The 20186-nt window shown below is 37.2% G+C and overlaps 1 protein-coding gene across 1 annotated transcript in view; it reads right to left on the bottom strand.

The window, feature by feature from the left end:
• Positions 1 to 11524, bottom strand: part of TLCD4 (TLC domain containing 4) — a 73106-nt gene extending 61582 nt beyond the window's left edge. The window contains exon 1 of the mRNA XM_074262751.1: positions 11393 to 11524. The gene's annotated coding sequence lies outside the window, so the exon portion shown is untranslated. The remainder of the gene's footprint in view (positions 1 to 11392) is intronic.
• Positions 11525 to 20186: the final 8662 nt, after the last annotated feature.

The following is a 20186-nucleotide window of genomic DNA, read 5'->3' as shown; positions in this document are numbered from 1 at the left end:
TTGCTCTAATGCCCTTCCCTTATTGCTGTTCCTGTCCTGATTTGGAAGTGTCAATTATGGAATCAGTTGGGGGAGAGGAAGGTAATCATCAGACTTAGACACTTTTCCTAATTGTCCTTCCCTCCTCTATGCTCCCAGGATTCCTTCACTCAAGCCACGAAGACCTCCCTTAAATGTTCCAAATCATGGGGCCCACTGCTTCCCAAAGTGGAAATTATTATATTTCTAGTTTACTCCTACAATCCGCAGAGACAGACAAAAGATCAGTAGATTCCTTTCCCAAAAAGTTATACTCTCCTAGGACTAAATGGTCCTATAATTGAATGCTAAAGAAACTAAGAGAAAAAGGAAGAGTGACTCCCTAAGGTATCCTGATGACCTGGTCCCAATCTGTAGCTAATGAATCCTACCCTACCCTCCAGTGATACTTTCATATGCTCTGGCTCTCCAAGAACAACTGTGGATGGTCTACACTAGAGGATTAACCAGTACTGAGCAGTTCTGGCTCAGCTTAAACACAATGCTTCCAATTACTTCCTCGAGGCTGGAATTAAAGGCTCTTGACATAAGGATGCTGACCTACATTTTGCCGGAAATTTATATACTCTGATCTCTATGCTGACATCCTATACTGTCCTGGAAACATGGGTAGTTGTCTCCACAGAGATCAGTTTACTTGAGTTTTAATGACTTTTGGATTCTCAGGGTCACAAGTGTATTTCCACAATCTACAAGAGGTATTGTGTTTATTTGGTTTTGGATCCCACCAATATTTTATTTTATGAAACAAAATGCAGATACAAAGGAAAAAATAAATAAATCATTTCCTCGTGCCCAAGAACTTTCTTCTTTCTGCCCAGAAGACAGCCCAGAGTAGAAAGCCTTTAAGTCAGGGAAGTCTGGGAGACGTAGGAACATTACATTGCTTTTTTTCTTTTCTTTTTTTTCCCCAAATTTTTATTTTTTTGTTTTAATTTTAATAGTTTTTATTTACCAGGTATATCATGGGTAATTTTACAACATTGACAATTGCCAAACTTTTTGTTCTAATTTTTCCCCTCCTTCTCTCCTCCCCTTCCCCGTCATATGGCAGGTTGACCAATACGTGTTAAATATGTTAGAGTATAAATTAAATACAATATATGTATACATGTCCAAACAGTTGTTTTGCTGTACAAAAAGAATCAGACTTTGAAATAGTGTACAATTAGCCTGTGAATGAAATTTTTAAAAAATGCAGGCAGACAAAATTATAGAGAGATTAGGAATTCTATATAATAGTTTATAATCATCTCCTAGAGTTATTTTGCTGGGTGTAGCTGGTTCAGTTCCTTAGTGCTCTACTGGAACTGATTTGGTTCATCTCAACACTGAAAATGACCACGTCCATCAGAATTGATCATCATATAGTATTGGAACAATACATTTCTAACCTATGTAACTACAGCCAAGTCAATTTTTCTGTTTTCTCATTTGTAAAATGATTTTAATAATGCTTGTAGTACTTGCCTTGCAGGGATGGTAGAAGATTCAAATGAGATACTGTTTGTAAAGTAGTAGATAACTGAAAGAAAAAAAATCTAATTGCCAAGAATCCAATTAGGTTCCATTTTCTCATTATACCATCCAAAAAATTAGCAATGGAGTTGCAACTTTTAAGTTTACACTTCCAGAAATATAGTCCCATCACTCATTTTCCTAATCTGTGAGAGTGGCTATGAAGAGATTGGGGATTTTTAGTTACAGGATGGTAGAGGGGGTTCAAAGAATCACAGATAGAAAGCTGGAAGGGACCAAAGAAAACATCTCCATTAACAACTGAGGTTTAAAATGAATAAGTGACTTGTACAAAATCAAGCAAATTGTAAATCAGTGATAGTCCCCAGCTTCCAACTCCAATGTCCTTCTGTGGATGAACCTACCAGCTTTAAATCTATGACCTCCTTTACCACTCAATCATGAAACATTTATTAAGCACATACTACACCTGGTTAGGCACTAAGAAGACAAACACAAAAGTGAAACAGTATTTGCATGCAAGTTTATATAAAATGCAAGATAATTTGGCAAGGGAGAGTTCTTAGGAGAACAAAGGTACAAATAGGATTCAAAACTTTTGTTCCCTTGCCAGCAATAGTTGCTGTAGGGTTCATTTTTCCTCTCAGAGGCTGATGCTTGTGATTGATGTCATGTTGTGGATCTTAAGTATAGTAAACTGAAAATTAAGAGAGGCCAACAATTACCTGAGCAGGAATAATGTCTACAATATGATGGGATTTAGCTTGTAAACTTACAGAGCTTCCAGGAAGGGGCAGCCTATTCCACTTTCAGAGAATTCTCATTGTTAGTAAGATTTTGCTTAGATCAATCCTCAATCTACCTTTTTTTCAGCTTCTATCTATTGATCATAACTATATTTCCTAGAACCAAACAGAGTAAGTATAATCATTCAAATATATAGCAGATCTTCAAACCTTTCAAAAATAGCTATTATATCCTCACTTGAATCTTCAATTCTGATAATGTTCTTAGGTTAGTAATATCAGTTAACCTGAAATAATAAGTGTGCAGTTGATGCAAAACATGAAGAAACCACTGACCAGAGACCAAGTGAGTCAGACTAACCGAAGAAACTGATATATGAATATGTCTGAGAAAAATACCAGGAAAAACATAGGAGACCAAAGATCTACCTATATATAATGTGTGTTCTTGAATCTTTTCTATGTCCTGAATTCATTTTCTCAATAAACTCCTTTCTCAGAATAATGTTTCTAAATACATAAAATAAAGCACATAACTTACAAAAGAAAACAACTATATTGGCATACAGTCCTAAAAAATATTTTTGAAAGTTCATGGACCCCAGATTTAAAAGTCAAGAAGGGCTGGTTGAAGAGTAAGGGAAGGGAGCCAAAGATGTTGAAAGAGCAGTATGTTCCCATTACACGGGAAAGGACATTTGCACTTAAAAGCCAAGAGGAGTCCAGAGAATAGCATGTTCCTTTAACAACTTCAAAGATTCTTCGACAGATAAACAGCTGAGAAATTAATCCAAACAGATTTAAGTTCAACTGTGAACAAACACAAAATCCTGGATAACAGTATTTACAACTATTTAATACAGACAAGCATAAAAAGTCTAAAACGGATCTGTGATACCAATGATGATAGTATTCTCTCCAATGAAGATGGAAACCCAACCATTCCTTGTCTATTCTGAACAACTTCCTAAACTTTGCCACAGGAACTCTGCCTAAAATGCCAACTGGATTTCATTTTGTCCCATATCTCAGGAGAATACCTGTAAAGCACTGTTAGCCACCTGTCATCCCTCATCCTTGATAACATATGGCCAGACTATAAAATCTTTGCTTCCATTCTCCATAATTCTTTACCAATTCTGTTATAACCTGCCCACAACCAGCATGTACTTCTCTATGGGCCTCAGCACATATATTTTTAGTTCTTTGGAGATTGTTATGGCCCAAGTCTTAAAGCCATTTGAAAACACTAGTAGAATGTTATTTTTAAAAAGGCCTCAGTTTCCATAAATATAAAGTCATTAAAGAAGCTTTACCAACTCCTAAAGACAATCAAACCTAATCTCTCATAGTTATTTTCTATTTTCTCAATTCAGTACCTAAGCATCCTCTAGTGGATATCTAAGCTTACTCTTACAACTTAATTGATGTCTGGTTTCTCACTGTTAAAAACCAATATCTCTATTACATGGGTTGTCTCTATATTTCTATTTGATCTGAAAATCTTTCTCCATGATATCCCATTTACCTTCATCCTTAATTCCAAAGGTTGGTACTTTATCTCTGTCCACAGATAATGTTTAAACTACCCAAAGTTCCAAATATAGATGTATAGGATGGTAAGCAGCAACTACAAGTAATCTATATTTTCTAATTGATGTGTCTAATATACTAATATTATCAATTATGGACATACACATACACTCCAATCACCAAAGAGATAATTTTCCCATGCCAGCCTCCTCTGCCATTTCTCCATTTACCTCAAATCTTCACTTCCAATAACACACCCCATTTCTGCCTACCTCTTAATTCCCATTCCATATTTAACAAAATCTTTTTCTTGTATTTCTTCCATCTTCTGGTTCTCACACAGAACTGACCTCCTATCCCTGCCTCCACTACCCCCATGACACTGGCATCCCTGGTCATTCTTTCCAGAACTCCTTGAGCTTTTTTTCATATTTTCTCCCATCCCCCAGCACAATGGTCCTAAAAAGAAAGACAGAATACATCTTGCTACCCATCACCATTTTCAGATCCTTCTTCTATCACCATCACTCAGAACTTCTTTTTTTTCTGATGTTCATGGTATCCTAATTTATCACCAAATCCTTATCAGGGGAGCTGTTATCTATCAACCTCTAAGAAATTCCTTTGTTCCCAAACAGTTCATTTGGCTAACAGTTTTCCTCATAATATCAACTACTGCCCTTCTATTAAGAACTTTAGTATATATGTTAATATTCCCTCAAACATTCTACATCATAGTTCTTCAATCTATTCATCTCCTATAATCTATTCCTCCTCTCCACTTCAGTGATAGAAGGACAATGGTCTTAGTCTTGATTACACTATTATGAATAAATGTTCTACCTCTGTGATCAAGAACTCTGAAATTTCTTTATCAGATCATTATCTCCCAACATTTTATCTTTCCCTACATCTTAAGTCTTTTTCAAAACCTAATTTTCATATTGACCATGATCTCTATTTGTTCCATTCTTTAGTCCTTTCCCAGGTCATAAATAGTTCTAGCATTGTTTTCCTTTCTTCCTAGTCTAAACCCTTTAGCTGCCCAATTCAATTCTACAGTAAATTCTACTCTTCAGTTTTTTAGTTCTTAGTTCCATTGCCATTCCAGCACTGCCAAACTCAAACTCTGGACTACTCTTTCCATTTGCTTATTCCTTTTTTAGTGCTATTAAATAAAGCTGGAAAAATTTACACAAACAGTGCTGAACAGCATTTATTCTAAATTTATGTTATCTATTATCAACTGGACCCTCATTACAGCAAGGTAATCATTTTATCCTAATTGATTTCTTATCTCCCTTCCCAAAGTGGCTTTCTTATGACTTCTTTTCTCCATAAGTCTTGAGCACCTCCTTTTTTCCACTCACATCTAAAGACTTTGCCTCCTACTTTGCTGAGGAAACGTATTATCATTAGCCATGATCTCTCTTCCCCTCAAAATCCTTTGATTTGTTCTCCACTATCTCCTCCTTTATTCCAGTCTCTGATGAACTGGCTGAGATGAGGGTCTTCTCACTAAAGTCAACTCTTATATGTACTACTATAGACCCTATTCTCTCCTCTCTTCTCCAGCAGATTGCAGTATCATACCTCCCTCCCTCTAATCTTCAAAGTCTCCCTATCAAATGGTTCTTTCCCAGATTACTTACAAACATGCCCAAGTCCCCTCCACCTGAAAAAACAACCCTCACTAGCCTCAGTCATCCCTGCAAGGTATGATCTTTTATCTTCCCTTCTCAGTCAAATTCCTCAAAGAAGCTGTTTATGCTCATCTCTACTTTCTCTGCTCTCACTTCTCAACACTCTACAATCTGGTTTCTGATGTCATCATTCACTTAGAACCACTCTTTCCAAAGTTACCCATGATTTCTTAATTGCCATATCTGATGGCCTTTTCTCATTCCTTAGCCTTTTTGATATCCATAGCAGCTGATGTTTTCCTCATTGGTGTTTTCTCTTGGTTTTGCCTTTGTCCCATGTCCCCTAACTCAAGACTGCCCTGGGCTATCTTTTCTCTTCTAGCCATCTCATTTGTTTTCATGGGTTCAGTTATCACCAAGCCAGAATCTCACAGACTTAAACTTTCTCCTGAGTCTCAATTCATTAGAAGTGGATGTCTCATAACCACCTCAAATTCTTAATGTCTGCAACATAATTCATTATTCTTCTAAGAGATTTAGTGGAGAAAGTGTCAAGAGTTGAAATTGGGAAAACTGATTTGAATCTTGCCTCAAACACAGATAAGCTATGTGAATTTACGCAAATCATTTAACCTTTCAATCTCACTTTCCTCGTCTGTAAAATGGATATGATAGTAAGTATCTCACAGGGTAGCTCTGAGCATCAAATGAGAAAATATTTCTAAAATATTGTGAAGGGGCAGGTAGGTGGTGCAGTGGATAGAGTACTAGCCCTGAAATCAGGAGGACCTGAGTTTAAATCTGGTCTCCAGTTCAAATCTGCCCTCAGACACTTAACACTTCCTAGCTGTGTGACCCTGGGCAAATCCCTTAACCCAATTGCCTCAGCAAAAAATAAATAAGTAAAAATAAAATATTGTGAAAATCTTAAAATCTAATATACTAGCTATCATTATTTCTATAACTCAACATTCTTCTCAACTTCCCTATTTCTATAAGCAGCACCACCATCATTCCAGTCATTTTAGACACATGACAAGTGGTATAATCTTTGACTCCTCCAGTCCACTCATTTGTCAAATTTTTATCATTTCTACCTTTAAGGTATCTCTTGAATTCAATATTTTCCTGCTACTCCCAAAGTTACCAAGAAACTCAAACATTTATCATCTCTTGCCAAGACAATTATAATAATCTCACAATTGTTTCCTTACTTCAAATCTTTCCCCTCCAAATGCATCCTTCTTACAACTGAAAAACTAATTTTCCTAAATTGTAACCATACTTTTTTGTTTCCCTACAATAATAGTATCTGTATCACAGACAATAAATATGTATTGATGTCACAATGCAATAAATATGTATTGATGTCATTTCAGTGACTCTCTATCATATCCAGAATCAAATATAGTGATCTTATTTGGCATTTAAAGCCCCTTTACAACCTAGTCCCAACCAATTATTACAGCCTTAGGTAATATCACTCCCCTTGAGGAACCCCATAGTCTAGTCAAACTGTTATTTCTGCTGTTTCTAATCAATTTATCTTTCACCAATGTTCCCTTTGGCTAGAATTCATACTCCTCACCTCCATCTTTTATTATCTGTAGTTTACTTCAGTTCAGCTCAAGTACCACTTTCCACAAGAGGGCTTTCCAAATCTCCTCAGAGGCTAGTGTCCCCCTTTCAAAAAGTACTTTGTAACTCTTTTATATATACATATCTAGATATGTACCAGTCTTTCCAGGCTACATTGGAAGTTCCTTGAAGGAAGTGATTTTTTTTTCATTTGGTTGTATCCCTAGTGACTACCAGAACATACTAGGTATTTGTTAATTGACTGACAATACATAGCTTATCCTTCTTGCCAGGTTTCACTATTCAGGATTACTTTGCCATGGAACCAGCACACAGAAACATGGAGCTATCACTGGTTTGGTGAGAAAATGAGAAAAAAGAAAGAAAAAATAAGTTGTTACTCTTGATTTGAGAAAAGTCAATCTGTCTCTTTTTCCCCTCATAGTATGATCATGGGAAGTGGAGAAAGAAAGACAAAAATCTGAAAAGAATAACATGACAGTTGCAATTGACTTCTATTCCCTTTTTTTCTCTAGCACCTGAGTCCTTATACTGGCTCACTGGCTATGAAAATATTCTATTACATCAGATCCACTCTTCTATCTCACTCTATAACAAAATAGTTCTTTTCTCACCTCCAAACTTCAAAACTACCATTCCTTCATTAGGACACTACTTAACCCTCCCAGGAATATTATTTTCAATCTAAATCTCTTTCAAAATGAGATTTCAAAGTAAAAGTTCAAGATTAAGGTTTTTGTATTACTTTCTATTGCAATTAGGAAGTAGCTATACACTATGCATATTAAACATCAGAATGCTACAAAGGGAAATGCCTTTTCCCTTATTTATTTTCCCTTTTCTTACCCTTTCCTTTGGTGGAAACAAAGCACTTAAGGATGACATTTCTTTTTCTCTTTCTACTACCTTGGCCCATAGTCTTTCAGGAGAGATGAGTAGGTAGTGTGCTTTATTAAAAAAAAGAAATCTCTGGGGAAAGTAGAGGATACAGGGATCTTCACAAGATTTGAACTAATTTCTTCACTCAATTCCCACCTTCCATCAGGTAAAATAAAGAAATCCAAGGATCTAGAATTAGAAAGCCATTTCCCAACTCCTTCATTTTAAGGATAAGGAAATCATGACCAAGGATTACTAATTACAACAATTTACATGAACAGTTTGCAATTTAAGCTTAATTACAATGCAGCACAACAATCATACAACAAATGAAACACATCAAAATAACTTTTGTTTCCAATTTTGTTATGATTACATTACTAAATTTGCTTTCCTGAACACAGGCTCAGGTTTCCCTTCCTTAAAAGTTTAGAAAAAAAATTGATGGAATATTTTTCATACAGATATACAGACTCATTATTCCTAAACAAAATATAGACAATAGCTGAGTTAATCCAATGAGGAAAATACAAGTGAACACTATTTTTTTTCTAATGGTTCCAAGATAACTTTAAGTTTTAGGCCAGTCCCATTTCTATCACGATTGAGGCATTATAAACACAGAAGTTGATGAAGGTGATAAGATTTAAAAAGAGATTATGATCTACAAAACTACAACTCAAATAGCTATACCAAACAGAGTGATCCCAAAGACCAGGAAGTGGTTAAGAGGCAAACAAATTCTAAGTCTATTCATCCAATAATGTTTTCAAAGATAACATAAGAGCAGAGCTGTTCTCAAAGCCAAGAAAATCTTAATCACAAATCCCACAGTTGACATCTTCTAGCTGTGTGAACCAGGGAAAACCATTTAAACTGTCAACCTTCTAGCAGAATTTCACCTGGAGGATTCCTCAACCTCAGTAGAGGAAGTGTCTTCATTCATAAAGATGAAATCAGAGGTCCAATCTCTATCCCTATCAACTTTAATGATAGTTGTCATGATCTAAATTAGTTGTTTGAAACAGTGAGGTACAATTTTACATGGAGGTAAACAATATAAATGATGGTTAAACTCTCAGGTCAACCCAAAGAAGTTAATAATTTATAATGTAAAAAATGTATTGTTCTACAGTTGTTTGTCCGTTCTTGAAGAGGACCACGACATCAAGGAGATGATGCCACAACATGTAAGTGAATTGGATTTAAATAAGGGAAGTCTGTCTAAAGTCACCTGGAGATGGCCCCAGATGCAGTGGGAGACCTTCACCTTTTTAAGCTAAGCTTCAACCAGACACAATGATTAAAGTTAGGTAAAAACTGAGACAAAGAAGGGCCTCTTTCATCTAGTCCAAAAAAAAAATAAAATCTAAATATATAAATCTGGGAGGGCCAGGATCTCTAGCCAAAACAAAATTGATTGTTATTTGCATTCATTCTGAGTTAATCAGGACCCAAAGATTACTTGGGGATTGGCCCAGGCTCTAAGTCTGGCCAATCAATGAGAGAATGGTTTTGGTTCAAGACATGTCTAAGGAAACCAAAAACAACATAAGCAATAATGTTTCCGTGGGGAAAAAAGCATTTAGTGTTTCAACTGTAGTTATCAGAAGGGTATTTTCAAACTGTATGGACATGTATACATATATTGTATTTAACATATATTTTAACATATATAACATGTATCGGTCAACCTGCCATCTGGAGGAGGGAGTGGGGAGGAGGAGGGGAAAAATTGTAACAAAAGGTTTTGCAATTGTCAATGCTGAAAAATTACCCAGGCATATATCTTGTAAATAAAAAGCTATAACAAAGTTGAAAAAAAAAAAGTATTTGCAGACCCTTCCCCTCCCAAAGAACAGAAAATCCCCCTATTTCACTTCCATGACGACTCCTCCACGGTTTAAATAAGGGCAAAGCTACAGAAAAGTGAGGTGTAGAGGGATCCTACTGAAGCAACCTTTCTTTTCCTTCTTGCCACCTCCAACACAACATCTTCAGCAGATCCTCCCCCTAATTTCCACAAAGTAATATGCAGAGACCTACCCTGAGACTATCTCAGATTCCATAAACTCCTAAAAAGAAAGGAGAAAAAGGAAAATGAGAAGGGAGGAATATCTTAGCCTGTAAATAAAAGCTGGAAAGACAGAAGAGTTGAAGTATTCCCAGAATATGTTCACAGTGCTTGGCACATAGTAGGCATGTTTACTAAATCTTGATTGATTGCTGTGCTGTATCTATCTCTCTTGGCATCTAGAGAGGATTGGAAAAATGCCATAGCAAATGAGAGCAATTAAAAAAAAAAACTATCCATAAGACTTGTTTTGTGTAAAGGAAAGTGACTGGTTTCTCCCAATTGGGGTAGCAGCAATCATTTTTATAAGAATAGTTTGAGACCTGTCTATATGCTTTGTTGTAGCCACTGTCATACAAAACTGAGAGGGAAAAAAAAATCAAAAAAATCCTCTATTTGATAAACATTTAAAGACACATATTCTCTTCTTTTATTACCTTAATGGGATAAAGATGAATGCCTGATTTATCATATTCACACATATATAGTACTTCCCTAAGAAACAGCTCAAAAGCTAATTCCATCCAATTCAATCTATGAGGGAATAAAACATTACTAAAAGTTGGCAGATCGTCTCTACTTTATACATTAATTAACAACACTAATGTCATTTCTTTACGAATTAAGAATGGTCATAACCTGTGAAAACAAGTCCAAAATGTGAGGATGTTCTCATAAAATGTCTCATCAACATATTCACTAAGGTACAACACTGGCACTCTATATCTCCCCACCAAGAATAGCAGCAGATCAAGTCATTGATTATGGAAACAAGGGCGTCCATCTAACGCAAGGGAGGGGAAGGAGTAACACTTTCAAAGGTTGCCTTATTTATCGCCACATCATCCTAAACTAAAAGTTCTCCTTTGAAGGTAGGAAGAAGCAAGCACTCTTCTTCTCCAATCCCCTCCTGCCTCAAAGCTGGGTAAACAAAGGCACATGGCAAATGAGGGGCCGGCCCGATCCACTACAGGGAGCATGCCAAGGGCTCCTCTCACTGCCGGTCAGCAGCCCCCGGGAGGACAGCGGTAAATACCCCCACGGACCCGCACAGGCCACCTGCGGGAAGTCTTCGGACTCTGGACTTTCCCCTGGCCAATCTCGGTCGCTCGGACCGTGCCCACTGGCGCGCGGAGCTCGGGGTCTCGGCTTTTCTCGCAGTGGTTCGGAGGGGCTGCAACCCAAAGGCTGAGGACCGTGCCGAAGGGCCACGCGGGAGAGACGTCCCCGAGTGGCGTGGTACCCCTCCGCGCGTGAAGGGGCCCGAAGGGCCGGGGCTGAGCGCGTCCGCACAGGCAGCCCACCTGCGGCGGGGCGCGCCCCAGCCCTACCCAGCTGGGCCATGCCCTGCGGTGCCCACCCTCGTCCCCTGCCCCTCGGCAGAGCCGCGCCCGCGTCACCTGGGCCAGGGTCCCCGCGGTCTGCAGAGCTGTCTATTCCTGGGCCCGCGCCTCCCCTCTGCCGCCGTGCGAGAACAAGCGAGCGAGCGCTGAGAGCCGAACTCCGAGCCGCCGCCACCGCCGCTGCCACCGGGAGGAGCCCGAAGTGCTGTGGCCGCTGCGCCACGACTGCGGGCTCGGGTTACCGCAGAGCGACTCCTTAAAGGGGCCGCCCTCCCCCCCCACCCCCGCGGTTCCCTAGCCCCAGGCCAGCTCCCCTCCCTTGGGGGCCCGGCACAGTGTGGCCCTCAGAGGCGTGCGGCCGACCAGCAGCCGGGGCGGGGCGGGGCGAGGCCGGCACCCCCCTCTGCCCAGCCAGGGCCAGCCTGGGCCAGGGCAGGGGCGGCACGCTCCAGGCCACGTGGCGAGCCCGGGACCGCCCTGAGTCTGGGACACGTGGAGGCCTGAAAACTGGTTTGTAGGGTTCATGGGCGAGGATGCTCTGTAACCGAGTTTGGGAGGTGGGATGCCCCAGAGTGCGTTATCATAGTGTGCTACGTGGGGAGGGAAGTGATGGTGATGTATGTGTGTGTATTCACATGTTTACACAGTACACACATATCTACATATATATGCAATACATATTCATATATTATCTATTAACCCATTTGTCCTCTCTACAAAGGTCTACACATATATGCATATGTATGCATGCAAGTATTTTATATACACCCATATATTTACTTTATATATGTATATATTTTGTTGTTGTTTTTGTTCAGTCATTTGATTCTTATCTGACTCTTCCCGACCTCATTTGGGATTTTCTTGGCAAAGAGTTGTCAGTTCTCCCGTTCATTTTTACAGATGAAGAACTGAGGACTACATGCTGGAAGCCAGATGTGAACTCAAAGATCAATCTTCTGACTTCAGATCCAGAACTCAATCCATTGCCACCAAGGTGCCCACACATATAAGCGTTTATACACGTTATATTTGCACATATATTTATATATATACACGCACATATCAAATACAGCTAATTAAACCTATATTTACACATAGACTTTATGAATGTGTAGTGTATACATGTGTGTATATGTATAGATGTTTTGAGTGCATATTGCATGTACACATGTATGTATACACATAGAGACTGACATACCTATTTGTATGTTATAGATTGTAGATACATGTATGTATACGTATCCTTCCATAATTAGTTGTGTATAAAAGCATTGTAAGAACATCTATTCCATATATTAAGTATAGAATACTTTATATACATGTAATTATTTGTTACTCCCTAAATTCCCATTCCTGTGTAAAGGATTTATAAGGAAGCCTTTCTTAGTCTCCCTGGCCCTGATGAGGTGATCATATATAATAAAAGTTTTACCCCTTCTTTAACAGTCAGTCCAAATACTTCCGATATTTGGCAAGTATAAATCCTAGTTTCACATTGATGACTTACATATGGACACATACAAATATAACATAGTAAGAAATCAAATATCTGCCTAAGTAAATTTACTTTCTGCTTAAAAAAAAATACTAACATATATGTTATGCATTTCCTCATCATCTTCTTATCTTTTAGAGATCTTATCTTCCTTCAAGACTTATCTCAGGTGTCACTACTTTCTTAAACCCTTCATTAATCTGTCCTCCCAACAGCTTTCGATTCAGAATTTCCTGGAAAAATCACCCAAACCTAGTTTTTATTTGTTAACTTTCTGTTTTCCCAAAGGTAAATGTTATTTCTAGGATATCAGGATCAGTATCATCTTATTTTTATATCTTGTATCTTTGTATCTTATGTATCTCCAGTACACAAATTAGCAGCTTAATAAATATTCATTGTTCAAAAATAAGATGAATAAGTGTGAATTAGAAGTCATGTTCTATAAAGTTATAGACAACAAACTGTGTCCCATTGTTATTTTACAATTATATAAGATTTCTTGAAAAGCACAATCAAAATCTGTGTTCAAAGACCTCATAATTTGTTTTTAAAAACCAAGTATATTATTTATTTTTAATATTATTTTATAATTTTGCATTCTAAATTCTCTTTCTCCCTCCTTTGGTTCCCTTACCACCAAGAAAGCAAACAGATAATATAAATTATACATGTGAAATCATGCAAAATATTCCCACATTAGCTCTCTCTCTCTTTCTGTCTGTTTGTTTGTCTCTCTCTCTCTCTCTCTCTCTCTCTCTCTCTCTCTCTCTCTCTCTCTCTCTCTCTCTCTCTCTCTCTCTCACTCACACACACACACACACACACACACACACACACACTCACTCTGCACTCAGAGTTCTCAGTTTTCTCTGAAGGTGGATAGCATTTTCCATCGTGATGGAAGGAGATGATTGGAATTATCTTGGTACAAAAGGTACAAAAATATAAGTGCAGTTTGATACCCCTTTGGGCATAGTTCAAAATTGTTCTCCAGAATGGTTGGTCCAGTTCATAACTCCACCCACAGTTTCTTAATGTATCTGTTTTCTCTTATCCCCTCCAGCATGTCATTTCTAATAAGCATGAAGTGCTACCACAGAGTTGTTTTAATTTGTACTTCTCTAACTAATACTGATTAGAGCATTTTTTTCCATGACTATAGATAACTTTGATTTCTTCTTCTGAAAACTGCCTGTTCTTAAATTATCTCTCCTAGATATTTTTTTTCAGGTCAGCTGTTTTTCTGATGAGATATTTCAATTTTTTTTTCATTCTTTTGACTTTGTTTTATTGTTTCTTGAAGTCTCCTGGAGTATTTTGTTCCCACTTGCCCAATTCTAATTTTAAGGAGGCTATTTTCATTCAGAGAATTTTTGTACCTCCTTTTACCTTTGACCTATTCTGTTTTGTTTTGTTTTCTGAGGCAATTGGGGTTAAGTGACTTGCCCCGGGGTCGAACAGCTAGGATGTGTTAAGTGTCTTGAGGCCAGATTTGAACTTAGGTCCTCTTGACTTCAGGCCTACTGAACTACTTAGTTACTATTCTATTTTTAAGGTGTTATTTTCTTCAGTATTTGTGTGCCTCTTTTACCAAGATGTTAATTTGTTTTCATAGATCTTACATTACTCTGATTTCTTTTCCCAACTTTTTCCTCTACCTTTCCTTTCTCTTTAACTCTTCCAGGAATTCTTGTTGAATGTGGGTCCAATTAACATATTTTTTGAGGCTTTTCTTGCAGATATTTTTAAAGGATTGCCTTCTTCTGAGTCTTTCCTGCCACAACAGTGGGGTATTTTTTGTTTTGGGGTTTTTTTAAGGTCAAGGTTTTGTTTATTTGTTTTTGTGATTTTTCTCACTTTTCCAGTTTATTTCTTCACTTTAAATTTTAAGGTCACATGGGGATAGGGAGATATTGTCCCAGCTATAACTTTTTTGTGCTTCTGTTTTCAGAGCTTGTTTTGGAGGGTTTGTAAATTTTTGTTTTTTGTTTTTTGTGTTTTTTTTCCCAAGAAGACTTAATCCAGAGACAGATTGGCCACTGCTCTCCTGATCAACTCTCTACTCTTTACCCAAGAGGATTCCCTTCTCCCCTACAAGTAATAGCATTCCTCTTGAGTCTGGAACTGTGACCAGATCACATACTCTCCCACAACAAGTGCTAACACTACTCTTGGTCTTAGAACTGTAGTCAAGGCCCATGCTCCCTTGTGAAGAATGAGAATTGTGACACAGAACGGGATGGGGAATGAGTTTTTTGTACATGCAACATTGCACCTCATGTGTACTAACCACCTGTAGCCCCCACCACTTAACGGCCAGATGTCTTAGATTTCTCTTTCCTCAAGATTCTCTGGTACCTCTCAGGGGGCTGGAGGATATCTGGATTCCCTCTCATTGGCTTTAACTGTTTATATGCCTAGCTCTGTATCCAGTGCCAGCAAAGGGTCCTCCATAATCTTTTGCTGACCAATTTTCTGAATCCTTTCCTTACTACCTCTGAACTGAGAGATTCCAAAACTGCTGCTCTATTGCTGCTGCTGTTTCCATGGTTGCACCTGCCTCCAAGACCTGGTGCTGCTATTGATCTCAAGTCTGGCTCCACCCCTGGTGTCAAAGACCTCTCCTACTGATCTTCTAAGTTGTGTTAAGTTGAAAAAATATCTCACTCAGACCTCTTGTTAGTTTTGCTACTCCAGAATTTGACTTAAGGAATTGTTTTAAAATTGTTAAGAGGGCAACATTGAGAAGTTTAGCTGGGTTGTTGTCTGTATTCCATTATTTTAGCTTCACCTTCTGACTTCCTCATTCCTATTGTAAAGCAAAGTATAATCTGAGCCAAAGATGTTGCTGTCTGTGAAATTCTGATTAAGGATCCAGATCTAGAGAGATTCTTTTTAGAGCTAGAGCTAGAAAGAAACTCAAAGGCCATCTCTTCTAATTTCTTCTCTTCATTGATGAAGAGACACCAGTAGAGATAATATTTGAACCCAAATCTTCAGTCTCCAGAGATAATGTTCTCTCATTGTATCATACTACCTTCTTAGTAAGATCCCCACTATATTTCTGTTAGTAATCTGTTAATATATCAAAACTCAGAACAAGAAGAGCTTCCTAAACAAGATCCACAAACATATTAGAGTTTGGCCTGAAAATTCACATGAGGAGGAGAGTTGGTTAACCATTGAAGAATACACAGTTGGATGCACATTTATAAAAATGGCCCATCAGCACATATATCTGGACACACCAGAATTGAAGAAAAGTTGAATAATAAACTAAATTGCTTTTGGGAAATGATAAATTGCCATTAAAGAGGCTAAGTTTCTCTCTAAAGGCCCTTCTTTTAAACACCAACATTCTTCCAGTGATGTTAAATAAATATGAATCATGAAACACTACAGTTTCTGAATAAGCAAAGCTGTACATTACCCAAAAGACAATGGAAGTATATATAGTGAGCCTAGATAGCATCATATATATATATATATATATATATATATATATATATATATATATATATATATATATATATTTGCTCTGTAAGCCACAGTTTCCTTGTCTCTAAATGTTGTATCTATCTCATAAGAATGTTGCAAGCATTCAAATGCAATAATCTATATAAATGTCCATTATTGTTATTAGTTACAATTCATGAATTGCATGCCAAAATTGGTACAAAAGGTATCAGAAATTTATAGCTAAAAAAAGAGATGAGATAGTCATGTAGCAAGAGGAAAGGATAACATTGTTTCTGCACACTTTTTTTCACCTGGAAACTTCTTGATGTTTTAAATGCTTTTTATGCAGAATTAGACAGTGCAAACAGAATATCTCTAATATACCATTATTAAGTGACAAAATAGCCAGTCAATAAACACTTATTAGGTGCCTACTATATGCCAGACATTGGGGATACAAAAAAGAAAAAAAAAAAGACAATCCCTGCTCTTAAGGAGCCCATACTTAAATGGGGGAGACAACATGGAAACAACAATATACAAACAAGATAAAGACAAGATAAATTAGAAAATCAGCAGAGAAAAAGATGGAATATTAAGGAAGATAAAGAAAGGCTTCTTACAGTAGGTGAAACTTTAGTTCAAATTAGAAGGAAGCCAGGAGTCAAAGATGAGGAAGGAAATATGAAGGCATGAAAGACAATCATGGAAAATCCTCAATCAATAGAATACATAGAAAGCATAAGATTGATGAAGATTGGAAAGGCAGGAAGGGAACAAGTTCTAAAAAGTCTCATAAACCAAAGAGAGGATTTTATATTTGATCCTGGAAACAATTGGAAATCACCAGAATGTGATTAAATGGGAAGTGGGGCAAGGGACATGATTAGACATGTTTTGGGAATATAAATCTGACAGAAGAGTGGAGGAGAGAATGAATCAGGAAGACCAGCAAGCAAACTATTGCAAAATTCCAGGGTTTACAAAGTTAGAAATTATAAGACGTTGCAATTGGTTGGATGTAGGACATGAAACCTAAGTTGCAAACCTGAGTGACTGGGAGAATGGTAATAGTCTACACAGTAAAAAAAAGTTGGGAAGATGGATAGAGGGGTGCCAGGGAATGAATCTTTTGTACATGTAACATTGCACCTCATGTACACTAACCAACTCTGGCCCCCAATACTTGAAAGCCAGTGTCTTAGATTTCTCTCTTCCCTCAAGGTTCTCTGGTACACCTCAGGGGGCTGGAGGATATCTGGACTCCCTCTCATTGGCTCTAATCCGGACCAGTAATATTCCTTCACACCAAATATAAGATTTTCAATAGCTATGAACAATCAGATTAACTTTTACATAAAAATATTTACTAATAATCACAAATAAACAAATTTACTCCCCAAATTCATAGAAGGCATATACCCCCTTCCCTCTTGAACAACTTAGGAATTGAGTTCATAGCTTAGCTTGGTTCTAATAGAACATAGTCCCAATTTCAAGTCCAAAATCTCTCTCAGACTCAAATTCTAAGAATTCTGATTTCTCAGAATTTCCATGCTGGGATGACTGGTTTCACCATCCTATCTGTAGAAACAGCTTTAAGTCTGCCATGGTTCTCTTGAGGGCCACCTCCAATACCAGAAACTGAAGAGAAACATAGAAGAGAAACAAAAACAGCCTCATCCCCCAGACCGTTTCTCAGTCATGAGTAAAAGAGAAGGATCAGAAGAAGGCTATATTCTCACATATTCAATTACTATCTTTTACTCACCCAGCCAAAAGATGGCCAAAGAGTGAAAAAATGAAATCAAAAAGAAGTACCATCTCAGTCACAGCAGTTTTAAATATATGGGCTGTCAATCAAAGGAGAATTCTCCCATCTATGTGGTGAGAGACTCCATGTATGCTCAAAAGGTCCTTCAAGGGCCTCTATCTTCATGTTAAAATTGAGCATACCCAGACAAGCCTGAATTACATTTATGGATATCCAGTTTGAGATAATCAACAAACAGCTTGAGACTGGAATCAGGAAAAAGGTTAGGCTTGCACAAATAGTTCCAAGAGTCATCAGCATCATGATAATTTAAAACATGGGAAATGACAAGTAAAACTTCACCAAGTTTAAATAGTATAAACCAATAAGAAAAGAAGATCAAGGACATATATCCAAAGTATGATATATATATATAAAGATCCAGCTTTTGGAGATAGAAATGGAGAGGTCAGGAAGGTAGAAAGTGGACCAGGATAGAGTGGCCACAAAATTTTAGAGAGAAGAGAGTATCAAGGAGAAGAGGGTAAACACTAGTGTCAAAGACTGTGATACAAGGTTATAATAAATTCTAATTTGATTGAGAGGCAGGTGAAGTAAAGTAGTAAGAAGTCACTAGGAGAATTTTTTCTGTATAATATGTAAAGTCCTTGCTTAGGAATCTTCAGACCAAGAATTTAGTTATTAAAGTTAAACTCTCAACATGTAACAGATTGTTCTGTTGATTGTGTTCTAGGGATCATTTGGTAAATATAACTATTTTTCTAATCCTATTTTCTCAATTATTTTGTATTTTGTTGATGTTGGTGTACATTACTAAAATTCTCTGTATGGGGTTAGTCCTTATGACCTCTAAAGTAAACAGCTCTAAATCCTACAAGTGTGTCAATCATATGACTATTTTTTGTTATGATTATAATGGTTAATTTTAAATCTCTGAGATGAAACTTTACAGGGGCTTAGACCTTTCACATTGCTATATCACATGTTAGATTTGTAACTGGCTGAGTACATGGGTCTTGTCATAAGCTGTTTATGGTTCTTATGATTTGGAGAGAACAAAAAAGATCATTCAATAGATTGCTATTTTTGTTCAATACCAGAAATTATCTACAAGTCTAAACATCCTGTAACACCCATTAGTTCCAAGATTTGTTTTACATAATAAAGTAATTGCAAATTCTGATCAAAGGGATGAATAACTCTAAATTCAAAAGACTGATAATGGAACATACTTCCCACCTCTTGGCTAGGAGGGAAAGGACTAAAAATACAGAATGAGATATGCATTCTTAGACATGGGCAATGTGATGATTTGCTTTGCTTGACTACATATGTATTTAGTACAAAGGAAAGCTTGTAGGAAGAAATAGGTTCGTGAGTAGTGGGAGATGTGAAAAAATGAATAAAACTTTAAAACCTTTTATTTAAAGAAAAAAATGTAAAGTTCAGAAGATAAATACAATTAACTTTGTTACAACTTTACTAAAAATTTTAAATATATATTACTTTTTTGGTGAGGTAATTGAGGTTAAATGACTCCTTCAAGGTCACACAGCTAAAGTGTCAAGTGTCTGAGGCCACATTTGAACTCAGATTCTGATAAACTCTAGAGCTGATATTCTATCCATTGCACCACATAGCTTCCCAATCAATATATATTACTTTTTAAGAAATGTCAAAGGTCACATTTTCTTATACAGTCTCCTTTCTTGTTCTTCTTTGTAAATGTAAATGTTTGTGATTATTGACATTGTTGTTTACAAAAAAATAAAACAAATAAACTGGCTGTACTGAAACCAACAGAACCTCTACATCTGATTAAAGGTGATCCTAATGATTCAGAAGGCTTTGATAAAGCAAAGAATGATAAAGAAGGGGAAGAGTAAGAGGCCACTCATCCATAGAACATACTATTCCCACCTCAAAAATCATAATTCAAGCAGATTTAAATGAATTTGTTCATGACCTTAACATCCAAAGATGAACTTTTAGCTTTTGTAAAAAAAAAAAAAAAATATGGAATCAATTCAATTTTATTCAATTCAACAAGCATATATTAAACACTTACTAGACACGATTCTTGGCATTGGGGATACAGAGACAAAAATGAAACTGCT

Source organism: Sminthopsis crassicaudata, chromosome 4 (assembly GCF_048593235.1).
Source record: "Sminthopsis crassicaudata isolate SCR6 chromosome 4, ASM4859323v1, whole genome shotgun sequence".
Taxonomy (NCBI): domain Eukaryota; kingdom Metazoa; phylum Chordata; class Mammalia; order Dasyuromorphia; family Dasyuridae; genus Sminthopsis; species Sminthopsis crassicaudata.
The sequence above is the reverse complement of the archived record's forward strand: the minus strand, read 5'-3'. Positions and strand labels throughout refer to the sequence as shown.